General features: G+C 36.6%; 1 protein-coding gene across 5 annotated transcripts in view; it reads left to right on the forward strand.

Moving 5' to 3' along the window:
* The window catches only part of SMAP1 (small ArfGAP 1), a 205,467-nt gene that overhangs the window by 47,736 nt on the left and 143,556 nt on the right, over positions 1–14,175 (forward strand). The gene's annotated exons all lie outside the window — the stretch shown is intronic.

The raw sequence follows: 14,175 nt of genomic DNA on the forward strand, positions 1-14,175 counted from the left end.
GCATAGCTTTTTGAACATTGCATATAAGGCACTGTTCTTGATAGCATCTCTATAGTAACTGTGGTAACAGATTTCAAATGTTTTTTCTTAAGTTGTCTTCAAGAAAATGTGAAGTGTAGCTTGAAAATACAACTTGGTGTTTGTATTGGGTTATGGAGGTACAAAACATTCAAGACCCAAGGTATATTGCCTTTTAATGGTTCATTTCACACTAAGGATAAAACATGAAATCCATGGACAATTCAGTTCTCCAGAAATAATATTTGTCTCAAGTAAGCTGTTAAAAGGGGTTTAATGGCAGTTTATTTGAGGTAGACAGCTGTTCTTTTCCTGTAGCTTAGAGCAGAACTTCCCAGTCAGAGGGCTACAGTTCGCTCATCTTCTGTGGAATAAGTTACCGTTAACAACAGCAAGATAGTGAATTATTAAAAATGGAAGGCTTTTGAAAACAATTATTAAGTAATACACAATTTCTGAAATTGTATTTGGACACAATTTGAATGGTTTTCAACTGTCAGTTTCTTGAAATAAGAATTATTCTTTTGGAATGCAAGACTTTCGATGAGTATCACCAGAGAATGCTCTGTATGACTTCATATACCACACTGCTCCTCTTAAAGATCAGATCTTCTGTGATAAGAAATAAGGTTAGGATGTGCTCAATTAAAAATTAAATAAGTAGACGATGAAGTTTTAGTTTTAAAAAAAAGTATGGAGAAAAGAGTATAGAGAAGGTTAATCACACAGACAAATGAGCATGACATCTAATATTCTTGTGGTGGGCCTTGTAAGTACTTTCTTTAAAAATCATTCTGGGACTGCTATTCTATAAAAATCCCCCAAGGTTCCATTCTACAGAGCACAACCTTTATCTTAACCTAGAAAATTTTAAGGCAATTGATTCTAAAAAGGCAGTAGAACAAAGTGATTTAGAAAGTTGTCTCTAGATAGTTAGGTTGCCACAGTTAGACCTGGATGAGCTTGACAAGATACTTCACTTCAGGGTGCCTCAATTTCTTCATTTATGAAATGGAATAGTGAGAGTATCCAATTCTGTAGGTTGTTGTGAGGATCAAATAAGTTAATATGAGGAAAGCATTTAGAACAGCACTTGATACATTTTAAATACTCGATGTTAGCTTATCAGTTATTAGTAGTATTTATTCATTTGTTCATTAGGTAAAACCCTCAGTACTGCTGCCTTGAATATCTTTCTGATCCATGCAACATAGCTTCTTAGTAAATCCACTGTGATGAATTGGTTGTTAAATGTACTACTGAGTAAATAAATAAATTGACTCGTTGTGTGGTATTATTGAGTATAAATTACTTTTTTGAGAATATTTGTGAAGTATAATTAATTCATTTTTAGTAATATTGCATGTTAAGGCATTTTGAGATGATTAGGTGATCATATTGGTTGTCTGTTGAGGTTGCTCCTATTCAAATTTAAGTTTATCATTTTGCCTGTAATGGTAGGTATGTTCCATTTAATCCACTTCTGTTTATACCTCTGCATTTTATTTTTTTACTTAAAAAATTGAAGTATAATTATAGAGACAATAATTTACAGATATAAGTGAGTTTTATGTGTCTTGGCAAATGTCTATACTGTGTAACCAACACCCCAATGAAGATATACAGAGCATTTCCATTATCCTAGAGAATTTACTTGTGCCAGTTTAGGGGCAACTACTACATTGACGTCTGTACCTTTAGGTTGCTACAGGCTGAGATTTTTATCTTTTGGATAAGGAAGAGTGAAGATCACAGTGTGTTTTAGTGTTCCTTATTCATATGACATTTTATAAGAGTTTCTTTGATTTAAAAAAGAAACAAAACTTGGGAGATTATTATTTGTAGAGAGAGAATTACTCTACTGCATATAGATCTACCCTGTGTCTTCCCTTATTGCCCCCCTGCCCCGCCAACATTTCATGAAAATTATGCTTCTAGTTTTCAAAGATGGTACTTAGTTTTGGGTAGTTATATATATTTTTAGATCTTTAATAGTAAATGTGGAAACATGATTTAATCTCTGAGCCCAGTCAGACTATAAGTAAAAATGTTCTTTTTTGTATCTCTGTAAAATGTAACTACGTACTAAGTTTTGCTTCAGAGCTTCTTATCAACTGATATTATACGTATGCCATATTTATGTCAGTTATTTATATACATGTTGTGAGTGTGTGAACCAAGTTTTAGGACATCTATCATATATCATTGCTGTGTTAAAATAGCTATATGCTTATTTTTGAAAGAAAATAATTTATCTACCAAAACTTATTTTGATTTTTATTAGCATGGAAATAGAGTTACTCACCTTACATTTTAATCAAAATTCCTTTTTGAAATGTGGTTCTTGGTCAGATTAAATGTCTTTAATTTTGAGTTTATTGTCAGGCACTTTTCAAATTTTTGGAAAGGACTATGTACTTTTATAAATACCTTTTTAAAAAAATTTTTTTTTAATGTTTATTTATTTTTGACAGAGAGAGAGACAGAACATGAGCAGGGGAGGGGCAGAGAGAGAGGGAGACACAGAATCCGAAGCAGGCTGTAGGCTCTGAGCTGTCAGCACAGAGCCCGACGCGGGGCTTGAACTCACAGACTGCGAAATCATGACCTGAGCCGAAGTCGGATGCTCAACCGACTGAGCCACCCAGACACCCCTTTAGCCTTTACTTTTTATTATGTACTGGTTTGTTAACCCCAAGTATTACCATTTTCCTACATGATTTAAATTTTTTAATTATTCATTTTTCAGTGCCTTATTGAAGGAGTTAAAATGAAGAATACCTTATTTTTATTACAGAGGAACATTGCTTGTGCTCTTGTTTCTTAGCTTACTTTGTGCAGAGTCTTGTAAATGGTACTAATGAAACATCTTAGTGAGATTTTGTCCCTATTGCAAAGTATACTCCATATATTTGGTATTTATCGTGATAACATTTGGACCACTTTTAATACTTTATCTGTAAATCTTTTAGTGATACTCTCTCTCAGGTTGTTTACTACTGACTAGTGTCATTTATTGGTATGGTACTTAGTATTTTCTTGGGAACACCAAGGCTACACAACTGAAATTTATCGTTTATAAAGTATATCATGGGGAACTTCACATTTGAAATTGCCAGTCTCCATAGATACATGATTTATCCTTAGTGAACTTGCCTTTCACATTTGTAGGCATTTTTACCCTATCTTAATATCTTTACCATTTTTACTTTAGCTTTGACTATATTTTGGCTGGAAGGAAAGGTCTTTATTTTTTAAATGTTTTATTTATTTATTTTTGAGAGAGAGAGAGAGAGAGAGAGCGAGCGCGCGAGCAATCGCAGAGTGTGAGGGGTGGAAGGGCAGAGAGAGAGGGAAACACAGAATCTGTAGCAGGCTCCAGGCTCTGTGCTGTCAGCACAGAGCCTGACTCCGGGCTCGAACCCATGGACAGTGAGATCATGACTTGGGCTGAAGTGGGAGGCTTAACTGATTAAGCCACTCGCGGGCCCTGAAGGAAAGGTCTTTAAACCCAACTGTTTTCACATCGTTGTTTCCGATTGTAACAAAAGAATAGAAGCTTTCTTTCCTCTCATTCCATCCAACCCTAGTGTTTTTGCTTTGACTTGCAGCTTTTTGTTTTCTTGTTTTAGGGACAGAATAGTCGGGGGTTGGCTGCTAGTTTCTCTGCCTTTATTTTTCATTTGCAGCTTTCCTTCCTGCTTTTCCACCCAAGAATTATACTTATTTGGAGGCATATTTAAATTCTTTCTTTTTCTTTGAAATGTATTACTTACACCCTTCTGCCATAAAAAAGTCTTCCTAAAATACCATCTTCCCCTCAACACACAGCTCTTGGCTTGTTCAGCCACTGAACATTTATTAAGTACTCACAGTGTGCCAGGCACTGTATTCTAGTGACTAGCTCTAATCTTCCTTTAGCAGTTGAATTTCTCAAGCAAGATCTTTACCCACTATTTCATTTTTACCTTTTACCTTTACCTTACTTCTCCTTCTTTTAACTCATTTCTAGTCCCATCATTCTGCTAAGTATGTACTCCTAGAGAATACTAGTTTACCCCTAATGGCCAAATCCAACTCTCCTCCCTACTCCTTGGTCTTCCTGCTTCACTTGATACTACCCACTGCCTTCTTGAACCTTTTTCTTTGTAAAAGAAGTTGAAGTTACTATTCTACATCTTTTATTTGGTTTATTTAGTCTCTTTTTTTTTTTTTTATGTTTCTTTTTTTTTTTTTTTTACTATTTCTTTTTCTGGTTTTTTCCCCCTTTTGGACATTTTCTACAGTTTTGTCTTTAGCCCTATTGTTCTTTAGTCTTTCTCCATAGGATAACCCATTTACTCTCACGGATTCACCTGTTATTTTTTTATGCAGACGGTTCTCCCCTGTCTTTCCAGTAGTGACTTCTATAGTGAATGTCAGTTATTTTTTACATTGCCTGTTAGAGACCTTTGGTATTCATGGATTTATCATTCTTAAGAAGCCTTGGATATCTTTGATATGAAGTGATTGGTAACTTTCCCAGGCATTCATTTTAATTGTATTAATTGTATGTTCTATGAGGCTGGAGTTGGCCAATTCAGTTGATTCCATAGCACTGGAATTTCACCATGGCTTTACATATCTGTTCATCTTTGTGTATTAAGTAATTCTTGTGACATAATTAACAATTTTGTTGCTTTATGAAAAATACTTTGCTATGAAACAAAGGAAGCTGGCTATTAATGCGACGATAGAAATGAAGAGAAATGAATAGTTATGACCAGGCATTTTTTTTTTGTCAGATAACATTATGCGTTTGAGTAGAATAAAGAACAGAATATCAAAATTAACTGTTGCTCTATAGCAGTATCAATAAAACCTCTATATGTTTCATATGGAAACAGGAAAAAAAGATTTATGAAATTGTTTCAGTGTTTCAGTGTAGGAAATTTTGGCTACAGTCATAGTTATTAATGGGTAGCATTTATAAATGTTAAGATTGGAAGATGCCTACTAATCAGCAGCTTGACACATTTAAAATTTAAATAATAATCTGGTTGTTCAGACTGGTTTCTTAGTTAATGTCATTATTCTGGTTAATCTTAAAAGCTTGTGGTGTCCTTTGGTTCTTCTCTCTTTTGTGTGCCTCTGTATTCCATCAGTTCTTAATTCTTTTGTTGCTCCTGTTGCTTTCCATTCTCATTTTTCCTGCAATGTCCACAGCTCTAGCTTATTCCTGATCTTCCTATTTACTGTCACCTCCCCATCACTTTTACCTACCACATTCAGAATAATCTTTCTGGAACATTGCTTTGGTCATTTGACTTCTCTTCTGAGAGATTTGTATTGGTTCTCCTCTGAGAATCATAAAAGTTTTATTTTCCTTAAATTGGTAATCATATACTTCTGCCATCTGGCTTCATTGTGTGTCTGTGACCTTACTCCAGATGCTCGACAGCAGATCTCTTTGGCTGTGTAGAGACAGCTGTTCCTGTTGAATTCTTCTGTGGTGTGTATGTTTGTTTTTTGTTTTGGTTCTGCTGTTGTTGGAAATGTTTTTTGCATATTCCTTTTTTCAAACCAAATCTCCATTCTTTAAAACCCAATAAATCCCTACTGTAATAAAGCTTCTACTAAATATGACTTGTGCCTAATTATCTACTACCATATATTGTTATTTACCTTTGTGCATGTCTGTTGGGTTAATTGTAACCTTCCAGTAGTTAGAAACTGTATCGTATGTGTATTTGTAGTCCTTGTGATGGCCTCCAGAATACTGGGAACACAGTATGTGCTTAATTTTTGTAATGGCACACTGAGAACAATCTTTGGTTTGATATAATTCTGTGAGATAATGTTTGCTATAGTTAGCACTGAATGGGGTAAATGGAGAAAATGAAAAAAAAAATCAAGCATATGCTCTCAATTTGTCCTATATTATTTATACAGTCTCTTTTTTTTTTTTTTTTCATTACCTCTGTCCTTTTCTTCCCATGTTCCTATATACTTTTAAATTCTCCACATACAGTAGCTGTAGGGAGTATAACTTAAGCTAGTGTGTGGAAGTTCCAAGGTAATATATGCAGGTACTTGAAAGGCAGTACTTTCTAGTATTTCAGGCCATCCAAAACTGAAACTGATTGCCTTGAAAAGTAATGATTTTGCCATTATTGGAAGGGTTTGTGCAGAGGCTGGGCAACTACTAGGAAATCTGTAGCTGGGATTCAAGCACTGAATGGGAAAATGAGAAATAATTTAGATGACTCTGAAGTCTCTTCCATTCTTGATCTTGAGATTCTTTGATTGTATGTTCAGTCTCTTTGGTTACCACAGAAATTGAAATAACACTTTAATTATTTGCGTTTGAATAAGAATGGTATATTACAGTTAGAGATGTGATTCAACTTTTTCCTTAAAGTCAAATTCTACCTTCGAGGATGAAAATTCCTGCACTCTGGGGTAAATCATAAGAAGGTGGAATGATTCTCAGATTAAGTCAGAAAGACAAGTTCTAGAAGTGTTTTGAACAGTTTTGTTCTTTATGCTTTCATAAGGAAAAAAAATCACTAGCTAAATGGATATAGATTTCTATTTTAACCTTGTTATTCTTAGAAATACCTGCTGTCAGGTAACTTGGTAGCTTTTAGTTTAATTTAGTAATAGATGTGTGATAGTATTGACCTGCTTGTCTTAATTAATTAATTAATATTTTATTTTTTAATCTTTATTTTTTTTACATTGTAATATCATTTATTTTTTTTAATATGAAATTTATTGTCAAATTGGTTTCCATACAACACCCAGTGCTCATCCCAAAAGGTGCCCTCCTCACTACCCATCACCCACTCTCCCCTACCTCCCACCCCCCATCAACCCTCAGTTTGTTCTCAGTTTTTAAGTCTCTTAGGCTTTGGCTGTCTCCCTCTCTAACCTCTTTTTTTTTTTTTCTTCCCCTCGCCATAGACTTCTGTTAAGTTTCTCAGGATCCACATAAGAGTGAAAACATATGGTATCTGTCTTTCTCTGTATGGCTTATTTCACTTACCATAACACTCTCCAGTTCCATCCACGTTGCTAAAAAGGGCCATATTTCATTCTTTCTCATTGCCACATAGTATTCCATTGTGTATATAAACCACAATTTTTTTTTAATATATGAAATTTATTGTCAGATTGGTTTCCATACAACACCCAGTGCTCATCCCAAAAGACGCCCTCTTCAATGTCCATCACCTACCCTTCCCTCCCTCGCACCCCCCCACCCCCACCTCCCGGTCAACCCTCAGTTTGTTCTCAGTTTTTTTAAGAGTCTCTTATGCTTTGGCTCTCTCCCACTCTAACCTCATTTTTTTTCCCCTTCCCCTCCCCCATGGGTTTCTGTTAAGTTTCCAAGGATCCACATAAGAGTGAAAACATATGGTATCTGTCTTTCTCTGTATGGCTTATTTCACTTAACATAACACTCTCCAGTGCCATCCACGTTGCTACAAAGGGCCATGTTTCATTCTTTCTCATTGCCACGTAGTATTCCATTGTGTATATAAACCACAATTTCTTTATCCATTCATCAGATGATGGACATATAGGCTTTTTCCACAATTTGGCTATTGTTGAGAGTGCTGCTATAAACATTGGGGTACAAGTGCCCCTATGCATCAGTACTCCTGTATCCCTTGGGTAAATTCCTAGCAGTGCTATTGCTGGGTCATAGGATAGGTCTACTTTTAATTTTTTGAGGAACCTCCACACTGTTTTCCGGAGCGGCTGCACCAGTTTGCATTCCCACCAACAGTGCAAGAGGGTTCCCGTTTCTCCACATCCTCTCCAACATCTATAGTCTCCTGATTTGTTCATTTTGGCCACTCTGACTGGCGTGAGGTGATATCTGAGTGTGGTTTTGATTTGTATTTCCCTGATGAGGAGTGACATTGAGCATCTTTTCATGTGCCTGTTGGCCATCTGGATGTCTTCTTTAGAGAAGTGTCTATTCATGTTTTCTGCCCATTTTTTCACTGGATTACTTGTTTTTCGGGTGTGGAGTTTGGTGAGCTCTTTATAGATTTTGGATACTAGCCCTTTGTCTGATATGTCATTTGCAAATATCTTTTCCCATTCCGTCGGTCGCCCTTTAGTTTTGTTGGTTGTTTCCTTTGCTGTGCAGAATGTTTTTATCTTCATGAGGTCCCAATAGTTCATGTTTGCTTTTAATTCCCTTGCCTTTGGAGATGTGTCAAGTAAGAAATTGCTGTGGCTGAGGTCAGAGAAGTTTTTTCCTGCTTTCTCCTCTAGGGTTTTGATGGTTTCCTGTCTCACATTCAGGTCCTTTATCCATTTTGAGTTTGTTTTTGTGAATGGTGTAAGAAAGTGGTCTAGTTTCATTCTTCTGCATGTTGCTGTCCAGTTCTCCCAGCAGCATTTGTTAAAGAGACTGTCTTTTTTCCATTGGATACTCTTTCCTGCTTTGTCAAAGATTAGTTGGCCATACTTTTGTGGGTCTAGTTCTGGGGTTTCTATTCTATTCCATTGGTCTATGTGTCTGTTTTTGTGCCAATACCATGCTATCTTGATGATTACAGCTTTGTAGTAGAGGCTAAAATCTGGGATTGTGATGCCTCCTGCTTTGGTCTTCTTCAAAATTACTTGGCTATTCGGGGCCTTTTGTGGTTCCATAAGAATTTTAGGATTGCTTGATCTAGCTTCGATGAGAATGCTGGTGCAATTTGATTGGGATTGCATTGAATGTGTAGATAGCTTTGAGTAGTATTGACATTTTAACAATATTTATTCTTCCAACCCATGAGCACAGAATGTTTTTCCATTTCTTTATATCTTCTTCAATTTCCTTCATAAGCTTTCTATAGTTTTCATCATACAGATCTTTTACATGTTTGGTTAGGTTTATTCCTAGGTATTTTATGCTTCTTGGTGCAATTGTGAATGGGATCAGTTTTCTTTATTTGTCTTTCTGTTGCTTCATTGTTAGTGTATAAGAATGCAACTGCTTTCTGTACATTGATTTTGTATCCTGCAACTTTGCTGAATTCATGTATCAGTTCTAGCAGACTTTTGGTGGAGTCTGTCGGATTTTCCATGTATAATATCATGTCATATTTTATTTATTTTTGATAGAGGGAGACAGAGCACAAGTTGGGGAGGGGCAGAGAGAGAAGGAGACACAGAATCTGAAGCAGGCTCCAGGCTCCGAGCTGTCAACACAGAGCCCCACGCAGGGCTCAAACTCACAAACTGGGAGATCATGACCTGAGGCAAAGTCAGACGCTCAACCGACTGAGCCACCCAGGCACACTTGCTTGTGTTAATTTAAACTTTTGATCTTTCTTAGAAAAAAATTGTCCTTAGTAAGTTAAAATTACAGATTTTCCGTAATACTCATCAGTAAGCTTTATTGTGTTCTGTGGCCTCAGGTTGAATTCCTAATCAGTCTAAATACAGTGAGAATAGGTGAAAGAGAATTGGTAGGTATTTAAATATTTCTCTGTAGCTAAAAAAGTAATTAAAATTACAGGTACTTCCTTTGTTTTGTTTTTTAAATTTATTTGTTTTGAGAGACATAATGAGCAGGGGAGGGGCAGAAGGAGAAGGAGAGAGAGAATCCCAAGCAGGCTCTGCACTTGATATGGAAAAATTATAAGATGGCCGACAGGACTGATGGGGGAATTCCAGTCCCCACCCAAAGACTCTCCTTCTTGGTTCTTTTCCTGCCCCTGCTTGCCTCGGGCACCAAAATGTGCCACTAATGCGGGAAGTAACAGACTATAAATTAATTGCCCGCCATGCTTATGCTCTGGGGTCAGACCTCTGGAGAGTGATCTCCTCTCAGCCGGCCGCTGTGAAATAAACCTCCTGCCTTCCAAGATCAACGAGTGCCTTGGTTCTTCCGCGGGGTGATCCAGACTAGGTTCCATAACACTCTGACAACACAAGTCCATCTTGAGGCTTGATTTCACCAACTGAACCTTGAGATCATAACCCGAGCTGAAATCAAGAGACGGATGCTTAACCAACTGAGCTACCAAGGCACACATAAAATTATAGGCACTTGTTATATTGGTCATATTGTGCTCATGGTCAATAGTAAAATTGGGATGTAAAGGATTATAAAAAGTAGGGGATGAAAGTGGCCAAATAGATTGAAGAAGTTTTCTCCTTTTTGACCCTCTGACACAGTATATTTCATTTAATGTTATGATACGTTTTGTACTTTAGAAGCATGTTTGTGTAATAAGATTGCAGTTGATAGAAGTACAGCATTCCTGTGAGGTATCTCTGCCAACTTTAAAAAAGAAAACTGGAGCTAGAATATTGATAGGCAGTTGAATATTGATAGGCAGCAAATTCAACTTGAATTGTGCAGTTGTGCAGGTTTGTTTTAATTTATAACACCATTTTTAAGTCATTAAAGGAAGGTGAGATAACTTACTATGTTTTCCATGGGAATTCTGCAGAGGAGAAAGATGCATTACATAAAATATAATATTATGATTAATTTTACCTGTTTTTATTTTTGTTAATGAGACTAAATGAAAATTTAAAAGGATAAGACTTGCTCAGATAATCTTTTTGTTGCACAGCGGTGGTATACATGTAAGATAGTTGTTATGCATTGGTGTGTAGCCACTGCAGCCTTCCTGTGCTTAATGTTTGCGTGGTATGTCTTCTTTTGTGCTTTTATGTTTAACTGATCTATATTGTTAAATATAAATAGGTTTCCTTTAGACAAGAAATGCCCTGGGGTATGCTCTTCCAGTATGTAGTTTCACCTTTTTTTTTTATTTCAATGACTTAAAAAAAATTTTTTTTTTAACATTTATTTACTTTTGAGAGACAGAACACAAGTGGGGGAGGGGCAGAGAGAGAATGAGACACAGAATCCGAAGCAGGTTCCAGGCTCTGAGCTGTCAGCACAGAGCCAGAAGAGGGGCTCAAACTCACAAACCATGAGATCATGACCTGAACCAAAGTTGGACACTTAACCCACTGAGCCACCCAGGTGCCCCTTTCAGTGACTTTTTAAAATTAGTTTTTCAGTGTTCTGTCTCCTTGTTTGAGTATTTTTCTTTAGTGACTCTCTTACATGTATGTTGGATCAGGGTGCCTAGGTGGCTCACTCGGTTGAGCGTCCACCTAGCCGTGACTTTGGCTCCGGTCATGATCTCCAGGTTCTGTGCTGACAGCTCAGAGCCTGGAGCCTGCTTCAGATTCTCTCTTTCTCTCTGCCCCTCCCCCCACTCGTGGTCTGTCTGTCTGTCTCTCTCTCTCTCTCTCTCTCTCTCTCTCTCAAAAAATAAATAAAATGTTTAAAAAAAAAAGTTAACATGTGTGTCAGATCTTGATTGCTTAACTCCAGTATTCATCACTTTCTCTTGGATTCTTCTCATTACTTTTTTTTTTATTAAACTTTTTTTTCTTTTTCCTCTCTAGTTTTTATCGGCCATTATTTGTTGTGTTTATTTGTTCTCATGTTCCATTTATTTCATATTCATTTCTGAAATATTTTCCTTTTATTTCTAATTCCTGTTTTTATTTTAATTCTGATATTTTGAATTTCTGATTTAGTTGTTCTTTCATAACTTCACATGTCTTTTAACTCATTTTACATGTTCTTTGATATCTTGCATATGATTTTTGGCTTGTTTTGAATTAGTAGGTGTACAGTGTTGATCTGTTTTCTGAGTATTTGTTCTAGTGTGGATTCGTTGTAGAGATGTTATTCTGCTTCTTATTCTCTTTTTCTTCTGTTAACTGTATGAGATTTGACCTTGATTCTTTTCTGTTGATCATTTTTATGTAGTATTGGTTTTCTTTACTTTTAAAAGGAATTGAATTTTTTTTTTTAAATGTTTTTATTTTTGAGACAGAGACAGAGCATGAGCAGGGGAGGGGCAGAGAGAGAGGGAGACACAGAATCTGAAGCAGGCTCCAAGCTCTGAGCTGTCAGCACAGAGCCCGATGTGGGGCTTGAACTCATGGACTGTGAGATCATGACCTGAGCTGAAGTCGGACGCTTAACCAACTGAGCCACTCAGGCGCTCCACTTTTAAAAGGAATTGAGATTCAAGATAGCTTTTCTAACTGCACAGACCTCTCTTCATTGGTTTTTGTGTAATGTTTAAAAATAAGGCTACTTGTTTTCTGAGATTTTTTTTGCTCTGTTCCCTTTTCCCACTTTTATCTCAAGCTTTTCTTCTTTTATTTCCATTTTTTTAGTCCATTTCAATTTTGAATCCTTTCCCAGGACTTTCTCCTCAGGGTGGGGCTCTCTTCTAGAAGGGAAATTTGGTGGTTATGTCATGAGAATTCATAGGGGCTAGATTGTTTCCCCCCATTTCAAGCTTATTGTAGACCTTTTGCACATATTTGCTATTGGACTGGGTAAAACTCCTTTTCAGTTTCATGTGCATTCTTCAGACTGGTTCACTGTAATTTCCAGTTTGTATGTCTTCACTGTTTTAGTGTTCTGTTTCCAGATCTACTCAGCTCCCCATTAGTGGCAGACATCTTGCAGGGCAGTGGTTGTTAGTGCCTTGTCTCTACCAGATAGTGTTATCGGATTTGTGGTGATACTCTATCACCAGGTTTTGTTGTAAATATTTTCCATGGGTTTTTGGTTTTTCTGTCTAGTTATTCTTTTTTTGTTGTTTGTTTTTGGTGAGAAGCTTCTGGGAGCTTTAAAACTGTGAGAATTACAGAATTCCTATGACAAGCAATATTTTATAGAATAAAATTCCAGGTTAATAACGCTAATTTGAAGAGCTCCATGATTTCACTACATCTGACCTGCTATGTATTAGAACATTATTTAATCTCTCCACGTTTTGACCCATGGCCTCATGTGCATTCTTTTAAAGTTGATTGAGATTCAACTTGTATTGATTCCCTGCCAGGATCATGAAATGTGTCCTCAAAGAAGAGCCGAGCAAGGGGGCAGCTTACAGTGTTCGGTTTATGTGTTGCCTGTATGTGCAAAGTGAGATGAAGAAAGAAATGTGATACTGTCTGCAACAAAATTTAATCTGTGAAGTTTAATAAGAGGTTTGCATTTTTAAACAATACATTTGAGAAAAAGTCACATGTATTCTGAATTTGTGCAAGATTATGCCCTGTATTTTCCTCTTGATTTTTAAATTGATTTTGAGGTTTTAAGGTTAAAAAGTCAGTAGTAGTTTTTAGAATTATCTTCCTAGTAACTGTCTGTAGTTCTTTGGGTCAAAGCAGTGAACAAGATGTTACTTAGATATTAGATATTACTAAGATATTACTTAGTGCAAGTCTTCATCAATTCAACTCTGTTCATTTTACAGTGCCTAGTCTAGATAGAACTGAGAGAGTACAACTAAAGGAATACTAAACTATTTGAAGAAAAAGGCTTGTATCTCCATATAGAGTGCTATATTTGGTAGGAAATTGTTATGTGGCAGTGAATGAATACCTGTATGAATAGATCATTTTAAAACATTGTTATTATTCATTGCATATAATATTTTAGAGGTGTAGTCACTGCTCTTCCTTGCTTTGTGTGACTATGATAATGATAGAAGATGGCAGACATAGTCAGGCTGGGACTCTGTAGACCTGGGTTCTAGTTTTGGCTTTGTTAACTAAATGGTGGGTAATCTTTAGAAAATCACTTAGTAGTGACTCCTTTCTCTTTAAAAAAAAAAAATCAGGGGCGCCTGGGTGGCTCAGTCGGTTAAGCGGCCGACTTTGGCCCAGGTCATGATCTCGTGGTCCGTGAGTTTGAGCCCCGCGTCAGGCTCTGTGCTGACAGCTCGGAGCCTGGAGCCTGTTTCGGATTCTGTGTCTCCCTCTCTCTGACCCTCCCCCGTTCATGCTTTGTCTCTCTCTCTCTCAAAAATAAATAAACGCTAAAAAAAAACAAAAACAAAAACAAAACATCAGTATCCAGTGCTATGCTAAGTTCTAAACATATTTTAAAGATGTCTCATTACTATTTTTATAGTGACCTTTATTTGTTTATGAATTTCTGGAAGCATATTACAGAGTACACAGGGTCTCCTGGGCAGAAAGATGCAGAAAGCATGTTGTATTTGAGAAAGTGAAGTAGTTTCCTGTGACCAGAGTATTGGGTGCTGTTATATATGTCATAGGAGATGAAGGCAAAAGTTTCAGTGGGGAGTTAGTTGGTTTGGTATT

The sequence above is a fragment of the Panthera leo genome, chromosome B2 (assembly GCF_018350215.1).
Source record: "Panthera leo isolate Ple1 chromosome B2, P.leo_Ple1_pat1.1, whole genome shotgun sequence".
NCBI lineage: Eukaryota > Metazoa > Chordata > Mammalia > Carnivora > Felidae > Panthera > Panthera leo.